Here is a 23,152-nt window from a genome sequence, read left to right as displayed (position 1 = left end):
TCCACTGTAGAATTTTAAAAGTCCACGCAGCACACAAAGGAACAGGGATGCTCAGAGAAAGCTTAAGAATCCACCAAGGCAACACTCATATCTCATCTTTGCTTGATATTGCTGTTCTAACTGCTTGTCTTTTTAGTGAAAAGTCATAAATATCCTCTTGTTTAAGTGATGAGGATTGGGATTGTTACTTTTGCTTTCAGCATACCCGTGAAGAGAACGTCATACCTCATGGTACAGAGGACAAAGGCCAGTGTTCTCTCTTGCCTGAACAATTTTAACAATTTAATTAGTATTCTTACTTCTGGCCTTTTCTTCTAAACTCCATCTATATACTGCCTTAGTTGTGCTAATGAAATATAATCCTTCTCTAGTTTTCACTGCTTAAAAGATGAAGTCCTAAATTTTTAAATAGCATACAAGATCCCTAATAATCTGACCCTCACCCAAATGATGGCCCCAATTCATACTATCCCTCCCACCTACCCAATGCCATGAGTTTTAGGCATTTGTCAAAAATCAAAGTTCTCTGGATGGTGTAAATGAGCCATAAGGAGGAGATTTCAGGAGCTCAGAGGTACTTAGAAATCAGTCAAAATTTTCATTTCAAATTTAGTCACTATATCAAATAAACTGTGCAATAAATATTTAGATAATGTCAGGTTTCAGCTCTTTTCTTGTGAGATTTATCTCTTTAGTTTTCATTTGTCAAATGTTGGAACTTACTGGACCCTCCTCTCCATTCCACAAGAAGTTTTGCCTCAAACCAGACATGGGCTTTAACGAAGGGAAGTATGCAGATACATGCTATATAGCATGAATGAATCTTGAAAGCATAATGCTAATTGGAAAAAGCTAGACACAAAGGTCATATATTGTATGAAATATCCAGAGTAGGAAAAGCCATAGAGACAGAAAATAGATTAGTGGTTGTCAGTGGGTGGGGGAAGGGAAAATGGACAGTGACTGCTAATGGGTATGGGACTTATTTTAGAGGGGATAAAAATGTTCTGGAATATAATGGTAAATTCTATAGTGCTGATGGTTGTACAACCTTGTGTATATGTTAAAAAAAACACTGAATATATTTTAAAAGGATGAATGTTATGATATGAATTATATCTCAAAAAAAAAGAACCTACATATGCAACTACCATATTTTAATAGCCAAGACTGAAAACAACACAGTTGTTCTTCCATGGGTGAATGGTTAATCCATTCACTGTGGTGTTTTCATACCATGGAATATTACTAGCAATAAAAGGGACAAACTATTGATATAATCAGCCATCTGGCGAAATGCCAGAGAATTATACCTAGTGACAAAAATAGAGCCAATCCCCAGAGCTTACATACTATGTAATTCCATCTACATGACATTATTGCAATGACAAAATTATAGAAATGGGAAATAGATTAGTGATTGATTAATCACTAGGGTTAAGAATGGGGAAGGAAGGTGTGGGAGGGAAGTGGGTATGACTATAGCAGGGCAACAAGTAGGACTGTTGTGGTGATGGAAGCATTCTGCATCTTGGTTTTATCAATGTCATTATCCTGGTAGTTGATATTATACTATAGTTTTACAAAATGTTACCATTAGGGGAAACAAGGTAAAGAGCACAGGGGATCTCTCTGTATTATTTGCTACAATTGCATGTAAAATAAATAGTTTAATTAAAAATAAACTAACCTTGGAAGTTGACCCCGGGAAGTATTTGCCAGTTAAAATTCAATGAAAGGATGAGAACACTCTAAGATATAACCATGGCACTTAAACTAACTGAAGAAGTAACTCAGGCTGAAAGAAAATGTCAATGAGATTTCCTAAATACTGAGCAGGAACATCTGGGAATGTGAGATGAAGAGAGTCAAGTCCAAGGGATCTCCCAGTGTAAAGGCCTATTTTGTTAGAATGTTTAGCTGATAAGAGAAGTTCAAAACTTCAGGGATGTTAATCTGACTTTGGAAAAGGAAACAATAGGAAGTTTTATGTGTCAACTTGGCAAGTTTACAGTCCTCACTTATCCAATTAAATACAAATTTAGGTGTTACTGCGAAGGCATTTTGTAGACTTGATTAACATTCATTAGCAGTTGCCTCTAAGTAAGGAGATTATCCTAAATAATCTGGGTGGGCCTGATTCCAGTAGTTAAAGCCCTTAAAAAGCAGAACTGAGGCTTCCCTGAAGAAGAAATTCTACCTGCTGATTGCAGTTTCAGCTCATGCCCGGGAGTTCCAGACTGCCCTTCCTGATGGTCTACCCTGCAGATTTTAGATTTGCCTAGCCAGCCCCTACAATTGCATAAGCCAATTCCATGCTTATGGAACCTGACTGATAGATGGGGTTGTTGCATGTAAAAATAAAAACTCTTTTCTTATCTGAAAAATTTTTGAATACAACTCTGCAGACTCAAATTTTTATGTTATAGCTTTAATTTATTGACTGTGAGTCTATGAATTACAATAAAACTCCAACTCCGACAGTCAGTTAGAAAATAATGACGTTAAGTTTAAAAGGACTCCCCCTAAATTTAAAGACCAAATGGGAGTGAGTTGTCTAATCTTCAGTTTTGACATTATCAGGCTAGGAGATAAAGGCTATCTTCATTGTCAAAAATAAATCTCTCGGGGCTTCCCTGGTGGTGCAGTGGTTGAGAGTCCGCCTGCCGATGCAGGTGACACGGGTTCGTGCCCCAGTCCGGGAAGATCCCAGAAGATCCCACATGCCGCGGAGCGGCTGGGCCCGTGAGCCATGGCCGCTGAGCCTGCGCGTCTGGAGCCTGTGCTCCGCAACGGGAGAGGCCGCAACAGTGAGAGGCCCGTGTACCGCAAATAAATAAATAAATCTTTCTCTCTCTCTTCCTTGTATTCATCAAACTTCCATTGAAAATTGGCTAAGTGTCAGGCTAGGAGCTAGATACTGATATTAACAAACACAAATGAACTGAGTCCTATTTTCTTTCAAGGAGCTGTTCATATCTCTCATGAAAGAAATAGATATAATTGATTAGCATAAAAAGGTCTTGCCATAAGGAAAGAGATTAGTCTCTATCATTTTTAGAGATTAATTTCTCATTTGGGGGCAGGGGAGCATTCATGATATATCATTTGTTCATGATTTCATGGAATCTTTAAACTATTAAAACTGCATGCCCAATAACACACTTGACAACAAAGAACAAACTGTGGCAAATTCTTTTGAGTTATTAACATTCGTTACTCACGAACTATGCATTCTCTGCTGATAACATTAGAGGATTTATTTTACTAAAGTAAAATTTCTGGAATTATTCCCTTCTGACACCTCATCTGTCCTTTCTCTCTGAGCATACTTTCTCACACAACGTAGTGATAAGTTCATGTTTGGATGGCAATGTAGTGGGCCCTGTGACATGCAATCTCTCTTTAGGTTTTGATTTTACCTGTATTTTAGCTGCAAAAACTCTTATCTGATGTTCAAAAATGACTTTGTGTTCATTGTATTTGTTGTGTGATTTTAAACCAGCAGAAGAGTTTTTATTTCTATGCCAGTTTTGTTGATATCAAAGTTAAGACCCCATAGCTTTTATTATGGGTCATGACTTTACTTGTTTAGTGCCTTTCCAGACTGATTAAGCATGGTGCTTAAGAGAATGGCTTTGGGTACAGTATGGCAGGCTTATACCACTTGAGTTTCAGTTTCCCTATCTGTGAAACAGATAATAATAATAAGAAGTATGAGAGGATTAAGTGAAATGACCATGTAAAGTGCTTAGAAATATACCTAGCATGCAATAAATACTCTGTGAATCTAAGCTATAGTTATATTATCCCAGCAGCATTGTAGAAGTACCTATCTTGGTTATATCATATGAGTCATATAAAGCTAACAAGTAGATGGAGTTTATAGGAAGGCAGGCAGCTCATCATTGCTAACAAATATCTTAACTGTGTAATCTTATCTAATCTTTACAAAAATCTATATATAAATTGCACTTATCATTCTTAAAACATTCACTTCCTTATGGTCTGCTTTACTTACCACACACATTTATATAATCTGCAAAGGCGTGTCTAGCTCTGCGTTGCGCAAAGAAGTTGTTCTCAAAGAAACAGGAATGTTCTCAAGATCAAAATCTCAAATGTGAAAGAGCTTAGTCCTTTTGGTTCTCAGTTTTCTATATCTCATTTATTTTGTCTAAATCAAGAATTTATGTTCTTTGATAATTAAGAATTTGAGTCTAACAAAAACATCCCCGTTTTTTAGTAACTTCTTTTCTAATATGCCTCCCCAACAAGTGGAGATATCCAGTCTGTGCCCTGGTCAAACCTGCCTGAGATGCACTCCCTCTTCTGTACAAGCAGCTCAGTCACTGGTCTTTCATGACAGAATTCAACACTCTTATCTTCCATAAAGCCCTCCCTGATCACCCTAGTCTGAACATCTACTATTCTTTTGTACCCACCTTCCTGGACATTTATCCTATGCTCTCTTTTATTGTCATTTACCTTTTATGCTCATGCTTACCTCTTCAGTTTGACTGTTAATGTCCTCATGGAGAGGCACCATAACCTTGCACAGTACCCGGTTCAAACAGGTACACAGTTGTTTGATGATTATGATGGTGATATGATGGTGGTGATGATAGCAATACTTACAATAAAATCTCTAATTAACCCCATTGGTGTTCTTTCCATGGCTGTGATCCCTGTTCTTTCCAGTTGGTCATTGATAATTCACCTGTTCAATTGTATTCACTCATCTGACTCAGAATATTTCTGGAGAGACTACTACAGGCTAAGCCCTATCTAGGTAATAGGGTTATGAAGGCAAAGAAGTTCTGAACTCCAGAACTTACATTCTAATGGAAGAGACAGACTTAAAAACAAACATGTACAAGGACATATTTCAGGTGCTATAATATGAATATTATTGGGATGGCAAAAATGAGGGAAAGATTCCTAATTTATTTATGAGGGGAAATGTGGGTTCAAGAAAAACTTCAGAGAAGATGAAAGGTTTGAACCAACTCTTAAAAGATGAGTAAGTGAAACCAACCTACTTACATTTGCTTTTTTCTGCTATTGGCAGAAAAGGCATGTCCCAAGGCATGAAAAGACCACTAGTTTAAAGTGCCTGGAGCTAAATCAGAACTGGAAATTTTGACTTTCAATGACTGGAATAGGATCTAATTTAAGGAAACAAGTGATCTGTTATTTGAAGAAATTACTGTGAAATGACCTGAAATTGTGTTGAGATCATTGTGGCCTGCTCTTGCAGAAAAGAGGCCTCATCTCTACCACTGTGTGGGATTCCAAAGAGCTCATAACAAAAAAAGACTTGCTCAGCATTTGAGACTTTCAGAAAAGTGGTGTATAGCTATGTCTCATTGTACATTAGTAAGCAAAATCTCTACATAACTAATACATTATTCAACACATTTATTGAGAACCTACTCTGTGCCAGGTACCATGACAGGAGCTGAGGGCTGTAGCAATGAGCAAAACTGACACAAATCATTACCCTCCTAAAGCTTATGTTCTAGCAGAAGAAAATCAACAGTAAGCAAATAAATAGGTAAATTATATAGTACATTAGAAAGGGAAAGTTCTATGGAGAAAAATAATACAGAAACAGAGAAGGGAGGTAGGGAGTATTGGGTGGGGGTAAGAAGTTGCATTTTTTTTTTTTTTTTGGCGGTACGTGGGCCTCTCACTGTTGTGGCCTCTCCCGCTGCGGAGCACAGGCTCCAGACATGCAGGCTCAGAGGCCATGGCTCATGGGCCCAGCCGCTCCGCGGCATATGGGATCCTCCCGGACCGGGACACGAACCCATGTCCCCTGCTTCGGCAGGCGGACTCTCAACCACTGCGCCACCAGGGAAGCCCAGAAGTTGCATTTTTAAATAGGCTGATTAGAAAAGGTCTCACTCAGAGGAGGCAATCAAGCCAAAATGTGAAAGAGACAAAGGCTCAAGCAATGTAATATGTAATATGCAGGAGAAGAGAATTCCACATTGAGTAAACAGCATGTACAAATAACTGGAGGTGGGACTATGCTTGGCCCAGTTAAGGAACATCAAGGAGGCCAAAGTGGCTGGAATGGAGTAATGAGGGGAAGAATATGAGATTAGTGAGGTAACTAGGGGACAGACTCTGTAGAGCTTTCACATTTTTGTAAGTATGTTACCGTTAACTCTGAGTGACATGGGGAACCATTGAAACTTTAAAGCATGATCTGTCTTACATTTCAGTGGGATAACCTAGGCTTCTGTATTGAGTATACTCTTTGAGGGAGCAAGGGTAGAATTAGAGAGAACAGTTAGAAGATGTTTCTTTGTAATCCAGGTGAGAAATGATGTGGCTTGGTCCAGGATAGTAGTGGTAGATAGTAATGAGAAGAGGTCAGAATCTGAATATAGTATGAAGAAAAATTCAACATGATTTGCTGATGGATGAGACTTTTGATAGGAGAGAAAGGGAAAAGTAAAAGATGACTCCATGGTTTTGACCTGTCTATTTGCCATTAACTGAGATGAGGAAGACTATGGGAGAAGCAAGTTCCGAGGTAAGATCAAGTTTTGGACATGTTATATTTCAGATATTTATTGAACATTCAAGTAGAATGGGTATTAGAGACTAGAAATTAGAGGGAGAAATCCATGCTGCAGACATAAATTTTTGAGTCGTCAACATGTAGACAGTATCTAAAGTCATGAGGCTGGATGAGATCACCATGTTGACAGTATCTAAAGTCATGAGATTGGATGAGATCACCAAAGAAACAAGTTTCAGTAGAAAAGAGAGTCCTGGAATGCCACGATACTTAGAGGTTGTGAATAGGAGAAGGAACTAGCAAGGGAGTCTAAGAGAGAGTAGCCAGTGAGGTAGGAGGGAAACCAGGACTGTGTGGTGTGCTGGAAGCCAAGCAAATGAGGTTACCGAAGGAACCGTCAGCTGTATCAAATACTGCAATGGATCAAGGTGAATGACTATGGAGAATTGATCATTGCACTTAGCATCATAGCAATCATTGGTGACTTGATAGGGACCATTTTCATTGTGGAGCAATGGGAAAGAAAACCTGATTAGATTGGGTTTGAGAGAGAACAAGAGCAAAGAAATTGGATACAGTAAGTATACACAACTCTTCTAAAGAATTTTCTTTAAAGCAATCAGAGAAATGGAAATGAAGTTAGAGAGTATGGTATTGGTTTTTTGTTTATTTGTAAGAAGATAAAAATATTATATCCCCACAATCTGTATAACTTCATTATCTTTATTGGAGGAATAAAATCTACATGCCCGGTCTTCCCTGGTGCTGCAGTGGTTGAGAGTCTGCCTGCCGATGCAGGGGACACGGGTTCGTGCCCTGGTCCGGGAAGATCCCATGTGCCGCGAAGCAGCTGGGCCCGTGAGCCATGGCCGCTGAGCCTGCGCATCTGGAGCCTGTGCTCCGCAAGGGGAGAGGCCACAACAGTGAGAGGCCCACGTACCGCAAAAAACAAAACAAACAAAAAAACCCTACATGCCCATTGTAAGCATAGACTAAAATGTGGTTACCTATATCGTTGTGCTCCTCTATAAGAAGTTAAATGTTGCCAGAGATAGGATTCTTTCAGAAGAAAATTTTCCTTAATCTAACCAAGTTATCAATCAGAATAGTTTAACTTAAACCAAACTATAAAATCATGAGCCTGAAAATTGGAAACCAAAGTAAAGATTCAAAAGTAATATTGATTTACTCTTACAAGAACATTGTCAGTTTAATAATTAATATAATAATATGGTGGCCAAATTATGAAATTTTGATCATTTAAGACTTCATGTTTAATATAAGGATTATGCTTGGAAAAATCACAAAATATAGGGCTAAAATCAACTTTGAAGATGATTTAACTTCATGTGTACATTTTATCAATTGGTAACTTCAACCAGAGATTAAAATGACATAACTGAGATCAGAAAACCAGTTAAACGGGTCCAGGACTAGAAACCAGCTATTATGGTTCCAAGTAAGGAAAGGCCCATTCTGCTATGTCTCAGGCTCATTTCAATCTGGAAGAATACCCTGCCAATGTCTAAAAGCAGACATCTGTATTAGTTTATATGTTAATTTTCCACAAAAAACAAACATTATAAGAAAAATCTGCTAATTTAGCCGGTAAATGGTGAGGTTAAAACTGTCTCTCTCATTCAGTCTGCAGCTGAAAGAAAGAATTAATGCCCAACAACTCTGATTCATTCAGTATGTACTCAGAGAGTACCTTTTGCATGCCAAGCTCCATAGAGGCATCTAAGAGGAATATGATGAACTCTAAGCTTCCGCAGGGCTTAGTGTCATTTGTAGCAAGGGGAAGGGAAAGGGACTAACAATTTATGGACCAGGCACCTCCAGGTACAATCTCTTCTTAAATCTCACCATAGCTATGTGGAGTAGGGATGGTCATTGCCTTTTTACAGAAAAGGAAACTGGGGTTAAGTTGCTCAAAAAGTCAGAGCTCTACAGTACAGATGTTGCTGAATGTAGGGATCATATTCTTTCCATGTATACCCAGTGGGGAACTGAAGCCTGTTTTATTTACAAGGTAGCGTGGGAGATTTCATCTAAGAAACCACAGTCTTGAGGGACTAAAAAGAAAAGGTGAGGGACAAAATTCTCATCGAATGCAAGAGGGCCTTTCATATGTCTTGACTCAGTAGCTCAGAGATGGGGGTGATATACTGTCCTCTTGGGTCTGTGTAGTATAGAGGAGGGGAAGAAGGTATGGGAAGGCCCTACAGTTAGAGGTTGGTTGATCCAACCCAGGAAACCAAACTAATTTCCATGATGCCACAACACTGTATGGGCATTTTAAAAGGATTTGGTGATGAATTTCAACTAAACTCTATCTTTGGAACAGTGGGACTTTAATAACTTGAGGAAAAATGGATTCAAACAAATGAATAAAAGTATAATGATGGAAAACATACATCTAGGAATCAGAATACCTAGATTTTGGTTCTAACTCTGACACTTATAGATTTGGGAATAGTGGAAAGTCACTTAAGTAGACTGAACCCTAATTTCCTCATCTTTAAAATGAACAAAATGATAAGTGCTACTTTGTATAGTTCTTGAGAAGAACAAATGGGATAGTGCATATAAAAAAATAGCTAGTGAATATAGTGTTTTAAAAACTCTAGAATGCCATACATTCTAAAATACAAACCTTAGTTATCATCATTCTTATAAGTATTCTTAAATTTCTAAATGCAATATAAGATAGCTTAAACATACCAGGGTATCCAGAGTTTTTATTTACTTCTCTTGGTTTTGAGAGCCTTTGGTATTGGGTGACCTAGAATCACAAGATCTAGTTACATTCTTGGGTCACTTCAAAGAATCCCTGCCTCTCAGAAGTTCTATAGCCCTTGGAGTAAACAATAAATCTTGAGATGCTTCAAACTAAAAGCAAATGCCCAGGTACTCTCCAGTGCCAGGCCTAACAGGGAACATTGGATTATATAGGCTTTAGAAAATGTGGTAGTATTTTTGGAGTACTGTGAGTCAGTCATCAAGACTACACTGAAAGTGAAAATGAAAATATGCTTATACAACTACCAATGTGTTGAGCCTCAAACATAGGTCACTGTACTTGATTATGCACCGATGGCCCCTTGAAAACGTGGAATTTTTAATGTGCCAGCTAAGCAATAGATGTTCCTCGGAACTAATATGAAGGAAGTGATCAGTAGAAATATCCTTAACATGTTGAGATCTTGCATGGAATTCTAATTCATTTGCTTATTTTGCACATGAATCTCATTTAAAATCTACAAGTACAGAAGATCGAAGTATATTTTACTAGGAATGTGAGAAGATTTAATTAGAATTGTGGCTCACAATTTCTTTAAATTGAATTATTCTTTGTCTTTATTGTTTCCCACCTCATTATTGCATTCATGATTGCAATAGATGGAAGATAAATTGTTCTGATTTAATGCATAGAAGTTACGGCAGAGGGATTTGATAGTCGGAGTTCTCCTTTAGCTTCTTGTAATTGAAATAGACTTGCACTAAATATACACTGTTAACAATTTAAATAAAATACCTTTTATTAGCTGAGAACAATTTCCATGGGACCAAGTTAAGCCTACACCTTTCTGACTTTGTGGGAAAAGAATTTGATTAAAATTGACCAGCTAGGTGGGATTGCCCTTTCGAGCTATGGAACATTCTAATGAAAAACCCATTTACTGGGGACTATCTGCTGGTGAGCAGTAGCTGACTGGAATCAACTGTGTGGTTTCAGCTGAGGAGCTGCTCTCTGGTGTGAAAAATGGAACAGGGAAGCAGAAAAAACCTTCATGGGCTAAAGTTGGCCAAGGGAGATTGTGGTTACCTTGGTCAGGAATTGCTTAGTCACCAGTAACAGAAACCCACTGAAAGTTACTTTAATACAAATGAGGCATTAATTGCTAAGAAACAGGATGATTTTCAGAGCAAGGAGGATAGCCAGCCTCACAGGTGGCTGCAACCAGAGGTTGGACAAGAGCCAAGGCAGCCTGACTGCTTGTCAGCTTGTCTCCACATCAGTCCTTGGAGTCACATGGCCTTTTATGTTTGCTTCTCTCTGCATATATGTTTCATTTTTTCTCTCTGAAGACCAGCTTTACCTGCTCACTTTTTCATGGGTCCAATACAGCCATCCCAGATAAAAGCTAGTGGAGCCAAGTCCTAGAGCCATTTTTTGTTCTGATTAAATTTTTTGGAGTTTGAGGCCCACTTAATTCCCTTTGGAGGTGATGGTATAGTCTGGCCTTAAGGATCCCTGGAATTCTGAGTGAGTCCCAGAACTGCAGTGAGCAGAGAAGCTTTGAGGACTGGGCCCCAAGGTATTGGCAAGGGCTTGGTTAGGAAGAATCCTGGGAAAAATTGAGAGGTCAGCTGGTATTCTTGGCTTCCTCGCTTTTCTCCATCTGGATGCTGCCCTTAGACTGTCCAAAGCTTTCTTCTCTGATCACCATCTTCTTTCTCTGTCAGCAGTAGAACTTTCTGCAGACTCATTTCAAGTATCCTCATTGCTATTTGTACCTTCCTTGCTATGAACTCTCATTTATTCAGCTATGGTCTGAATGACACCATCTAGCAAACATGGAACCCTTCACAGTCAACAAAGAGTACTTGTTTTCAAAAGGACTTTAAGGAGTGACTTCAATAATGAGAGTGCCAGATACTAGGCAAGAGGCATTTGACATCAGGAAGGTCTTAAGGTAAAACATAATTCAGACAGATTTGTATTTGAGTTCCAGCTTCATTACTTTGTGTTGTGAGAACCTGGAAATTTGCTTGGCATCTCTGTTCTTGCATTTTTAATGGTCTCATTTGTACTTGCCCCATAGAGTTGCCATATTAAATAAGATAAGGTATGCAAGTATGTAAAGTACCCAGAAGTCATAGGATTTCAGTGAATGGTAATCCTTCAATCCCCCACCCCCACCCTTCACTCAAATCTCATGCCCTTCACTCAAATCTCATTACAAAAATGGTTGCCTTAGAGTAAAACCAACACTCCGTGGGCATCTCTAGAAATACTACCGGCTCCTCTCTCCAGTGCAGGTATTTCCCATTCTTTTATGCACAGATCGAGACAGGATATCACACTCTTCCAATAAAAGGCATACTTAATTACAACTTCCAAGACAACAAAGAGGCACTTTGGATCTAAAAGGTGTCTACTGGCATCATGGATCAAGGAAACCATGGAGACACATCTCTATTGGTGTAACATTTTAACCCTGGAAACCTCTTTTTCATATAGCTATATTAATTTATATATAATCATGCCCCAAACGTGGCCATAATCATGAAGATAATAATCTTATTAACAACTGCTGCATTTTTGCCACTGTCTTTGTATTGACCATACCAAATATTTCACATGTTATCTCACACAAAACTTTTGGAGTCATTATCCCATTTTACAGAGAAGGAAACTAAGACTCAGAGGTGTTCAGTAACCTGACGAAGATATGACTATATTGAAAGATATAAGGATTCCAACTCCAAAAATGATGCTTTTAACTACTTACACTATGTTGTGCTGGGATCTCCTGCTTCTGTGCAGCTTTCATTGTCCCTGTTCCCTATCACAGTGGTGACAAAGCTCCCTGGCAGTTCCAGCTCCCCATAAACCCTCGCCATGCTGGATTCCTTGGAGAATCTGCAGCCCCCCAGCTGAGATCCAAGCCTCATCCATTCCATAGATCTGGGCCCCTGCTGTTTAAAGTGTGGCACCACAAAGGGTGGCAGAGAAGGGGAATTCGTTCATTTAAGGTAGTAACAGAGGGGCACTGGGTCTTTAACTCAGGTAAAAGAGAGATTTCAAGTATCTCTTTAATATAATGATTTTAAGTTGCATTGAGCTGGGTGAAAATAGGAGGGCAAGCTGTCCCTGGTGCTGGTCAATCAATGGCAATAGATCACTTTTAATTTTTTGAGGAATTCTATGATTTAGAGATGCTGTCAATGGTCAGCAGAATAGGCAAGTTTCCCAGACCCCATTCCATCACTTCTCCCTCATCACAGCCCTGATCAGAGGCCACAGAAGGACTTTGAGCTGGGAGGCAGGCCCATGATGACCCAGGAGCATGAACGTTGGCTCCCAGGGCTGCTGGGACTAGTGCTTACATGGCTCAGCTAGAGAAGGCTAGAAATCCAGGGAGAGAGAGTTCTGCATGACATGACTTGACTCTCAGTGCTTCACTGGGCCCTGGAATGATTAGAGTGGTTCTTGGGAGTGGGATATCCTCTGGGAAAGACAGATAAGATATAGGGTTTGGAGAGGATTTTGTCATCATGTATGTTAAGAACCATTTTTTCCTTGGTTATAAAACTAATATGCGTTCTGTTATAGAAAATTTGGAAAACACGAAAAGGTCCATAGAGGAAATCAAAGTGGCCTGTAACCCCATTAGCCAGAATAATTATATATTGGGTTGTATTTCCTTTCAGATATACACTTTTTTTTCACTTAATATCATTCATGTTCATTAGTAAATATTGTCAAAAACATGATTTTTCTTTTAAACATCTTTATTGGAGTATAACTGCTTTACAACGGTGTGTTAGTTTCTACTGCATAACAAAGTGAATCAGTTATACATATACATATATCCCCATATCTCTTCCCTCTTGTGTCTCCCTCCCTCCCACCCTCCCTATCCCACCCCTCTAGGTGATCACAAAGCACCGAGCTGATCTCCCTGTGCTATGCAGCTGCTTCCCACTAGCTATCTATTTTACATTTGGTAGTGTATATATGTACATGGCACTCTCTCACTTTGTCCCAGCTTACCCTTCCCACTCCCCATGTCCTCAAGTCCATTCTCTATGTCTGTCTTTATTCCTGTCCTGTCTCTAGGTTCGTCAGAACCTTTTTTTGTTTTTTTTTGGATTCCATATATATGTGTTAGCATACAGTATTTGTTTTTCTCTTTCTGACTTACTTCACTCTGTATGACAGACTCTAGGTAAAAACTTGATTTTAATGATTGCTCCATGTAAATAGGCACAGTTGTACTTATGTAAGATTATTAAATTGATCATTTTGGTGATTTCTAATTTTTAGCTATTAAAATATCTCTCTTATGACTATTCTTTAACAAAAGTCTTTGACTATCTGTCATTATCTCCTTAGGATAAACTCTTAGAAGTGGGATTATAGAGTGAAAGGTGTGATTATTTTTAAGATTTCTGATATATATATATATATTGCTGTTTTGCTTCTAATTTGCAACTCCAACTGCCGAGTTAGTTAGTGTCCATTGCAGCCTTATTAGATGAAGCAATCAATATGCTTTCAGTTACAAGTAATAATAATAATAACTAGCTCAAACTGGCTTAAACAGAATGGAGATTTATTGGCTCATGTAACTGGAGGGTCACAGCTTCATTCTTCTTTCCCCCAGATAGTTTCATCCTCAGTCTGATTTCCTTGCAGTTACAAGATGGCTGCTAGTGATGTGCTGCTTCTTTTACAACTAAAGAAGAAAGTCCCACAACTATTGATAAAAGACGTTCTGACTGGCCAGGTTGGGCTAGGAACACCAAACAATGAGACTAGGGGTCGTCCTGTTACCCTGATGGGCACTACTACTCAGAGAGCAGCCCAGGAGCAGAGTGAGCGTCAGGCCCACCTTGCCATTTTATTGCTCACGACAGCCAAGGTATGTAATGGGTATTGGCAAGGCAACCACTAGGTCCTTTACATCTTGTTAAATATTGTCAGTTTTAAAACTTGACCAATATGATAGACAAAAATGGCATTCCATTGCTGTTTTTCTTTGCATTTCTTTGAATACTATTGAGGTTTAATATATTAAAAAAAATGTTTATTGGCCATTTCTATGTCTTCTTTAGTAAACTGCTTCTTCAGGTACTTTTCCCAATGAAATCCGTTCTCTTACAGGTTGTAAAATCAAACTTAGGAGCTTGAACATGCAGAACAGTGGCTTTCATCCTGGTTGTACATTAAACTCATCTAGGGAGTTTCAAAAAATATGACATCATAAGCCCACCTCCAAAGACTCTGATTTAATTCCTATGGAGTATGTTTGAAAATCTGCCCTGGAGATTTAATCTCCCAGGATTGAGACATGCTAACCTTTTGAACTACCCTTCCTCAAACCTACCTATATCATCTTCACATTGAACCTAAATTCTGCTTCTTTTATAGATTACTCTGGAATCCTACAAGGTATCATAAGTAGCTCTAGTAAAGTGCAGCACTTATTCAAACACTGGAAGAAACAGATCGAGATGAATATTCATGACCACTTAGTACACATAAGTTAAGCAATCAGCAGCTTCTCCAGCAGGGTCATTGCAGCAGTGCTTAGACTCACTGGAATCATTATTGGTCCCTTCCTTTCTGATTAAGGGGAAAAGGTAAAGATGTCCCTAAGAAACCCAACCCAGGAACAGTATATTTGTAAAAACAGGGAGCTAAACAGAAATGTGTTCCTGTTGAAAAGCAGAAACATATTTACTTCTACCTTGGTTGTTTATGGCATTGCAGTTGTACTTCAGAAACAAATGTGGTTTTGCTTGGTTTATTCCCACTCCTAAAGAGCCCAAGGAAATGTGAGCAGACATTTCTTTTAACAAATGACAATGCTTCTATTAAGCTGCTATTCTGCATGCATCTGCCTTCTCCATGTTTGGGGAACATCAGCGTACTTGTTATTCCCAGGATGTATTAAGTCAATGAAATCATATGAGAAAATTTGTTCCTTCCAACATTGTACTGATAAACTGGTTGGATTTTTCTTTTTAAATCAGAAACACCTCATTGCTTCAAATCATCAATCAGGAGAAATTGCTTTGTAAATATTCCCTTTCTTGGCCATAACTAAGATGTGCTTCCTCCGTCAGTGTTCAGGAGGGCTATTAAGGCTTTTGAGTACTAACAGGAAGGCTAGCATCCCATCCCAATGGTTCCTGCTATTGCCTCTAAGTGTTTATTTGATAAATCATCATGTATGCTGTATACATCCATCACTGATTGATCATCTTTAATTATCTCACTCAGTCTTCTTATAGATTTTTCCATAGATGTTTGCTAATGTTTTATTTATCAAATTATAAAAAATATTTAGCATTTTAAACAAACACATAAACACCGTCTGTGCAAAATAGTTGCAACTATTAATAGACAGAAATAACCAGTACTGAGGCATGGTAGACTTGCTGGCATTTGACAAGCACTTTTGTCATCCTCAGAAAAAGTGACAAAGCAAATGTATTTTAAGGGAAGGAGAGACAAAAATAGGGCATTTAGAAAGCCCTCCCTTGTATAAGACAGAACTTGTACTTTGTACATTTTAACTCAAACTTGTATGCTTGTCCAAAAGGTATAATGGAAATGCCTAAAGGACTTTATTATTCTAGCAGCCTAATTTTACCTACCAAGCACAGAGCAGTATTCATTTAATGGAAGGAAGTCTTTTTTTGTCTTCTTGAGAGTTAATAATACAAAATGCAGATTTTTGAAAAATATAATCAGTCCCCAAGGAGGTTGTTCCCATCTTCATAATTTGCAAATCCAGCAAAATGCAGCCAACTGTGTAGTTTAGCAATGAGGTAAAAATCCCAACCCTCAAAGAGGCAACAGAATATTACTCTCTGAGAATTCAAATGTCCAAGAACTGGTAAAGATATGGCTGAGATTTTTCTTGTCTGGCAGACAAGAAGAAAAGGTCATCAGTGGCACAGGTGATAGTCAATACAGTATTTTCCTGAAGTGGAAAGTAAGAATAAACAAAGTTCTAGAATAGGCTAGTGCAACTATGCCCCAAAAGACACTGGGTGGGCCCCCAGGTTATTACTGGAGGCACTTCAACTCCTTCTCCGTCTTCCTAGATAGATGCGTCTCCCTCCTCTTACATGCCCCCTGTCCTCTTTGTACGTAGAAAAGTATAGGAGAAAGAGCAACAGCTTATGAACCAAAATGAACATGGTAGAAATCTCCATCACAAACACACCATGTAACCTAGAGCAAGTTATTGCGTTTTGTTTTGTTTTGTTTTGTTTTGTTGCGGTACGCGGGCCTCTCACTGCTGTGACCTCTCCTGTTGTGGAGCACAGGCTCCGGATGCGCAGGCTCAGCAGCCATGGCTCACAGGTAGCCGCTCCGCGGCATGTGGGATCTTCCCAGACTGGCGCACGAACCCGTGTCCCCTGCATCGGCAGGCAGACTCTCAACCACTGTGCCACCAGGGAAGCCCAATTATTGCGTTTTTAGACTCAATTTCTTCAATAGCAAAATGAACATAAATTAAAATAGGTGCTTAAACAATATAAAGGAAGGAAGGAAGGAAAGAAGGGAGGGAGGAGGTGGGGGAGAAAGCAACTGTGAGAAACGGGGGAGGGAAAGGAAATGAGAGGAGGGAGGGAGGGTAAGAGGCAGGGAGGAAGGGAAGGAGGGAGAGGGTAAGATGGATGTTATCATTAGGATCAAATGAAATAGTTTCTCCACCAACTTTGTTCCCTATTTGCTTATCTGTTCCCATTTCCTTCAGCCTCTTTCAGACTCTCAGCTCTGCTCCCTTTACCATCAGCCCAGGGCATTGACAACACCCAGTCAAAGCCCCCAACATAAGAAGGACCTCTCAGCTCCGGGACTGCTGATCGTCATGGCCAGGTAAACATTCACAGCACAGCATGGAGATGACATATGGCATTGGTCGGTTTGAACCTGGTTAACTTTATTATTGTCTGTCTTCATTGTAGGGAAGGTTGAGCATCAAAATACGGTTAGCGAAGCTTGTTAGTAATCCACCTGTTGTTGTTAGGATTTTATTTAATCCTCCCTCCCTAACTAAAGCTTATTTTTAAATTACAATTATTGTGCTCTACTGAGGAAGAGAAGTAAAGCATAAAACAAAAAAGACTTCAAGGTTTTTCTGGGACAGTTGGTCTGCAGGGAAAATAGGGACAATAAAATATAATAACTAACATTTATTGAGCACTTACTAAATACCATTGGTTTGTTAAGTGACTTATATATTTTATCTCATTTAATCATTTTAACAATTTCACAAGTAGCTATGAGACACAGAGGCAATGGAGGCACAGAAAGATTAAGAAGTGTCCTCAACTAGACCTTGAGCTAGGAAATGTGGAGTTGAAATTTAAACCTAGACATTCTGATTCCAGAATTCTTGAGCTTAATCTTTATGCTGAATGTGGACATGGGCTTAAAGTTAGACAAAGGTTCAAGCATTGGCCCGACTGTATAAAGGCTGAGTGACATTGACTATGACACAAACTTTGTGAAACTTCATTTCTTCATTTCTTCATTTGTTAAATGGAGATGCTAACAGAAATTTGCATCAGAGTTCTGGCTGAATGTTAGGCAGGAAACCCTTGGCATGGGACTTGATATAGAGTAACATTACAGTAAATGTTAGCTATGAAGGATTTCATTTTATTATTCAGGTAACAGAAGTAGCAACAGTAGTTTGTTTTAATTTACTAATGTTTGCACATTCATCACAACATAGGCATGATTGACACTGGTGCAAATATTTATATATATATTTTTTAAGTTAAATTAAAATTTTTTATAGGGCAGGTTCTTATTAGTTATCTTCTTTATATATATTAGTGTATGTATGTCAATCCCAATCTCCCAACTCATCCCACAACCACCACCACTCCCCAGTATATTTAATTTTAAACGTTAAGTCTTACTTTGGAAAAAATGAATTATATTCTGAAAACTTCTGATGCATTAGAATGAAATAGTTTCTGCTGTTATGATAAATTCATGACTGGGATTTAAAAATCATCCTGGGGGATGGAAAAAGATATTCCATGCAAATGGAAATCAAAAGAAAGCTGAAACAGCAATAATCATACAAGATAAAATACACTTTAAAACAAAGAATGTTAGAAGAGACAAGGAAGGACACTATATAATGATTAAGGGAGCAATCCAAGAAGAAGATATAACAATTATAAATATATATGCACCCAACATAGAAGCACCACAATACATAAGTTGAATGCTAACAGCCTTAAAAGAGGAAATTGACAGTAACACAGTAATAATGGGGGACTTTAACACCTCATTTACACCAATGGACAGATCATCCAGACAGAAAATTAATAAGGAAACACAAGCTTTAAATGACACAATAGACCATATAGATATGATATTTAATTGATATTTATATGACATTCCATCAGAAAACAGATTACACTTCTCAAGTGCACACAGAACATTCTCCAGGATAGATCACATCTTGGGTCACACATCAAGCCTTGGTAGATTTAAGAAAATTGAAATCATATCAAGCATCTTTTCCAACCACAACACTATGAGATTAGAAATCAATAACAGGGAAAAAATGAAAAAACACAAACACATGGAGGCTAAACAATACATTACTAAATAACCAAGAGATCACTGAAGAAATCAAAGAGGAAATCAAAAACCACCTAGAGACAAATGACAATGAAAACATGATCATCCAAAACCTATGGGATGCAGCAAAAGCAGTTATAAAAGGGAAGTTTATAGCAATACAATCCTACCTTAAGAAACAAGAAACATCTCAAATAAACAATCTAAAGTTATACCTAAAGGAACTAGAGAAAGAAGAACAAACAAAACCCAAAGTTAGTAGAAGGAAAGAAATCATAAAGATCAGAGCAGAAATAAATGAAGTAGAAACAAAGAAAACAATAGCAAATATCAATAAAACTAAAAGTTGGTTCTTTGAGAAGATAAACAAAACTGATAAATAAATATTGTATATTAACTCATATATGTGGAATCTAGAAAAATGGTACTGATGAACTGCTTTGCAAGGCAGAAATAGAGACACAGATGTAGAGAACAAACGTACGGCACCAACAGGGAAAGTGGGGAAGTGAGGTGGTGATGGTGGGATGAATTGGGAGATTGAGATTGACATACATACACTAATATGTATAAAGTAGATAGCTAATAAGAACCTTCTTTATAAAAAAAAATAAAATAGAAAAACAAAATAAAAATAAAATAAAATAAAAATCATCCTGGACAGAAGTATACTGTGTACAGTAATAAATTGCTACCTGTTATCCTGTTCCTTAATCCAATCTAATCCTTGTTGTTTTGTCCAGGTCATTAAGAAACTGTATCTGAAAGGCTCAAAGGAAAGCAATATTGTGGAAAAAATTAAAGTTCAAAATTCATATACTAAGATTCTTTTTGCTCACAGACTTAAAGCAAATACATGCTTTGGTTCTGCATGTTGGATATACACAGCAACCCTTGAGTCTTCTTTGGAAAGGGATAAGCTACAAAATAATAGCTCCATGAGGAAACAACCTTAAGATGGTGCCAACTCTATCAAATCAAGTTTCATAACTATGTACTATTTATTGGCTTTGAGCTAGCAGGTTGAATAAAATGCAGAAAACTATTTAACACTTTTTCTTCCTTTTAATGATGTGTTGAAAAGTGTTCCCAGTTCTCATAAATATCCCCAATCATCATGTCTGAATAATGTTTCAACTCTGCAACTTGAACTATTTCCTAAGATGCTTCTGATCAATTTATATTGTTTTCATACCAGCTGATTCTAAAGAGCTCTCAGTAATTTTCATCTTCATCAAAAAGCCCTGTAGGTGGGAAAAACTAAGACTTCTAGGAGTGAAATACAGGTAAAGAGAGCAGTGAAAGTAATAGAAAGCAGGGTCAGAGAGGCTCCTGGGAACAGTGGCTGCCGAAGGGTCTATAGGGGAAAAAAAGTGGGGTGGTTTCCCTAATTGCTAGCCCCGTCCCAGCCTCTTTAAAGGGCCTATGATCCCAAGGAAAAGAGCAAACAACCTTTCCTTTCTTTCAGACCACGTGGAAGCTAAACAGGCTCTTTCTTTGAAAAAGTTTTTGTGGTTTCAAGAATGCTCTGTTTTCATCTTATAATATTTAAGACAAAAAAAGGAGGAGGAGGAGGGGGAGATGATGATACAGGATCTCTTTCCCACTTGCCAACAAAGTAAACACTCCTAAGTTATTTTTTATACTCAACAAAAACAGAAGATAGTGACTGAAGAAAAGAGAGTGAGAGTGCATATGAGAGAGAAGGTGAGAGAAGAGAGAGAGAGACAGAGAAGAAACAGAGATATGGAAGGAAGGGGAGAGGGAAAGACTGGCCAAAAGGACAATCACAGTTGAAATCCTTTCCTATTCTAACTGATGGATGTTTTCAGTGGCTATCCTATCCTTTAAGTAAGCCTCCAAAGTAACCCCCCACACTCTGCACTGTTATGCCAGCCATAACGCACCCTTTGGGCCAGTCTAGGAACTAGCTACATGCACTTTAGTGTATTGCCAAGAAAATCAGGGTGACGGATTCTTTATGTGTCATTTCTGGAGCAGAAGCTTATTTTTAAAAGCAAATTTAAGAGTTACTGATTATTTTACTTGCAAACAAAGCATATGCATTATGGACACTTGTATTCTGAAACAGAATTGGTGGTACTGAGAAGGAAAGCTGTCTCTTGTGTTTATGAGACTATTCCTGATAGCAAGACACAGTTATGGGTAAAGGCATTTGGATCCTGGGCTCCTCTAGAGGAGGAAGGGAAAGAGAGAGAGAGAGAGAGAGAGAGAGAGGAGCCATGGAAACACTCCCCATACAAGAGACATAGGGCTTGAAGGATTCATGGATATAAATCTGTAAACACTAATTTAGGGTTGAGGAAACTACAGTCTGAATCAGAAATGACTTGTCCAAGGGCAATGCTTATTGGCTGGCATAAATAGCAAAAACCCTGGTTTCTCAATCAGGCCAGTTCTTCCAAAATCACTCTCCACTTCTTCAAGAGTCTGGGCCCAATGTATTCTTCTCCCTGAGTCTTTAATGACTACCAGTATTAAGGGAATGTTCTGCACTCACTGCTGAGTTTTCCTAAGGCACACACGCACACGTGTGCACACACACACATGTGCACACACACCTAGTTTGTTCATTTCTCTTCTGTGCAATATTTTGTCTATAAATGGACATTTGAATAGGGGAAAGTCTTTCATGCTAATAAGCAAAATTATCATAACAACTATTCAAAATCTTCTAGAAACTTGAATCTAGAACCCTCAAAATACTTCATATCTAGCCTTTCAAATAGTAACAGCCACAATGTCTCCGTTTTTACCATCCTTAAAATCCCATCTACTCCATATTAGGAAACAAACTGATTATTTCTTCCAGTTTCCACACTTTGAATCTGCAACCCCATAACCACCTCTTCAAAAACTACCTCACTGTGTCATTCTCAAATAAATCATCTCTATTTTATTGTGTCCACTTTATATATCTGCTTGTGACACGAACTATTACCTGCCCCCCTTCACCAGAATAGAGGAAATGCTGCTCGCAGCTCCTTACCCTCAGATTCAGAAATTGTTTCAGCTTGTTTCCCCATTGCCTGCCTAGAAGATTTCATTCTTTGATTTTTCTGACTAATAACTTGTCTTTATACATTCAGGAGATTCCACAACCAGAAAATAAATATGCTCCCTGTCCTCAGAGAAGTTTATGCTCAGGGGATGAGACAGATCCTTGATACTCAAATTGTGGGGTGCAGGGCTCACCTCACAGCATCAATATCACCTGGGGTCTTGTTAGAAATGAAGAATTTCAGATGCCATTTCAGACCTACTGAATCAGAATCTGCACCTGAATGAGACTCCTGGGTGAATCAAATGCACATTAAAGTTTTGGAAGCACTGTAATCAATACCAGATAAGTAAGAATAATTCAGGGTAACCTTTACCATTATTGGGCAGTGAAAGGTATTTGTTATAGGAACACACAGGTGGGCACCTAACTCTGATGTGATGGGTCAAGGAGGGCTATCAAAGCTAGAAATCTAAAGCATACATTAAGGTATTGGAGATGAGGATAGAGAGAAGTGGACATACTTGAGAAGAAGTTATTAAGTGTGGGTGGTGAAGGAGGGGGTGATTCCATAAAAAGATTCTTTCTCTGATTTGGACCACAGGGTGGATGGTGGTGTCATTTCCTGAGATAGGGAACACTCTTGAAGGAGCAGATGTGTGCGGGGAGGAAATTGGATGAGTTCCATTCCAGTCCAGTGTTTGAGCTCTTAACTAAGTTCTTGTTTTCTTTTTGTTGTGTTTTGTTTTGTTTTGTTTCCTTGGTCAGTTGGATTTGATAATTTTATTTAAGTGTTTGGTACAGGCTTTTTTTTTTTATGTTCCCATATCTCTCTCTTATTTTTTTTTTACATCTTTATTGGAGTGTAATTGCTTTACAATGGTGTGATAGTTTCTGCTTCATAACAAAGTGAATCAGTCACACACACACATATGTTCCCATATCCCTTCCCCCTCACGTCTCCCTCCCTCCCATCCCTCACTATCCCACCCTTATAAGTGGTCACAAAGCACCGAGCTGATCTCCTTGTGCTATGCAGCTGCTTCCCACTAGCTATCTATTTTACATTTGGTAGTGTATATATGTCCATGCCACTCTCTCACTTTGTCACAGCTTACCCTTCCCCTTCCCCATATCCTCAAGTCCATTCTCTAGTAGGCCTGTGTCTCTATTCCTGTCTTACCCCTGGATTCTTCATGACATTTTTTTTTCTTAGATTCCATATGTATGTGTTAGC

This window comes from Leucopleurus acutus (genome assembly GCF_964270905.1).
Source record: "Leucopleurus acutus genome assembly, chromosome: 8".
NCBI classification, from domain to species: domain Eukaryota; kingdom Metazoa; phylum Chordata; class Mammalia; order Artiodactyla; family Delphinidae; genus Leucopleurus; species Leucopleurus acutus.
The sequence above is the reverse complement of the archived record's forward strand: the minus strand, read 5'-3'. Positions refer to the sequence as shown.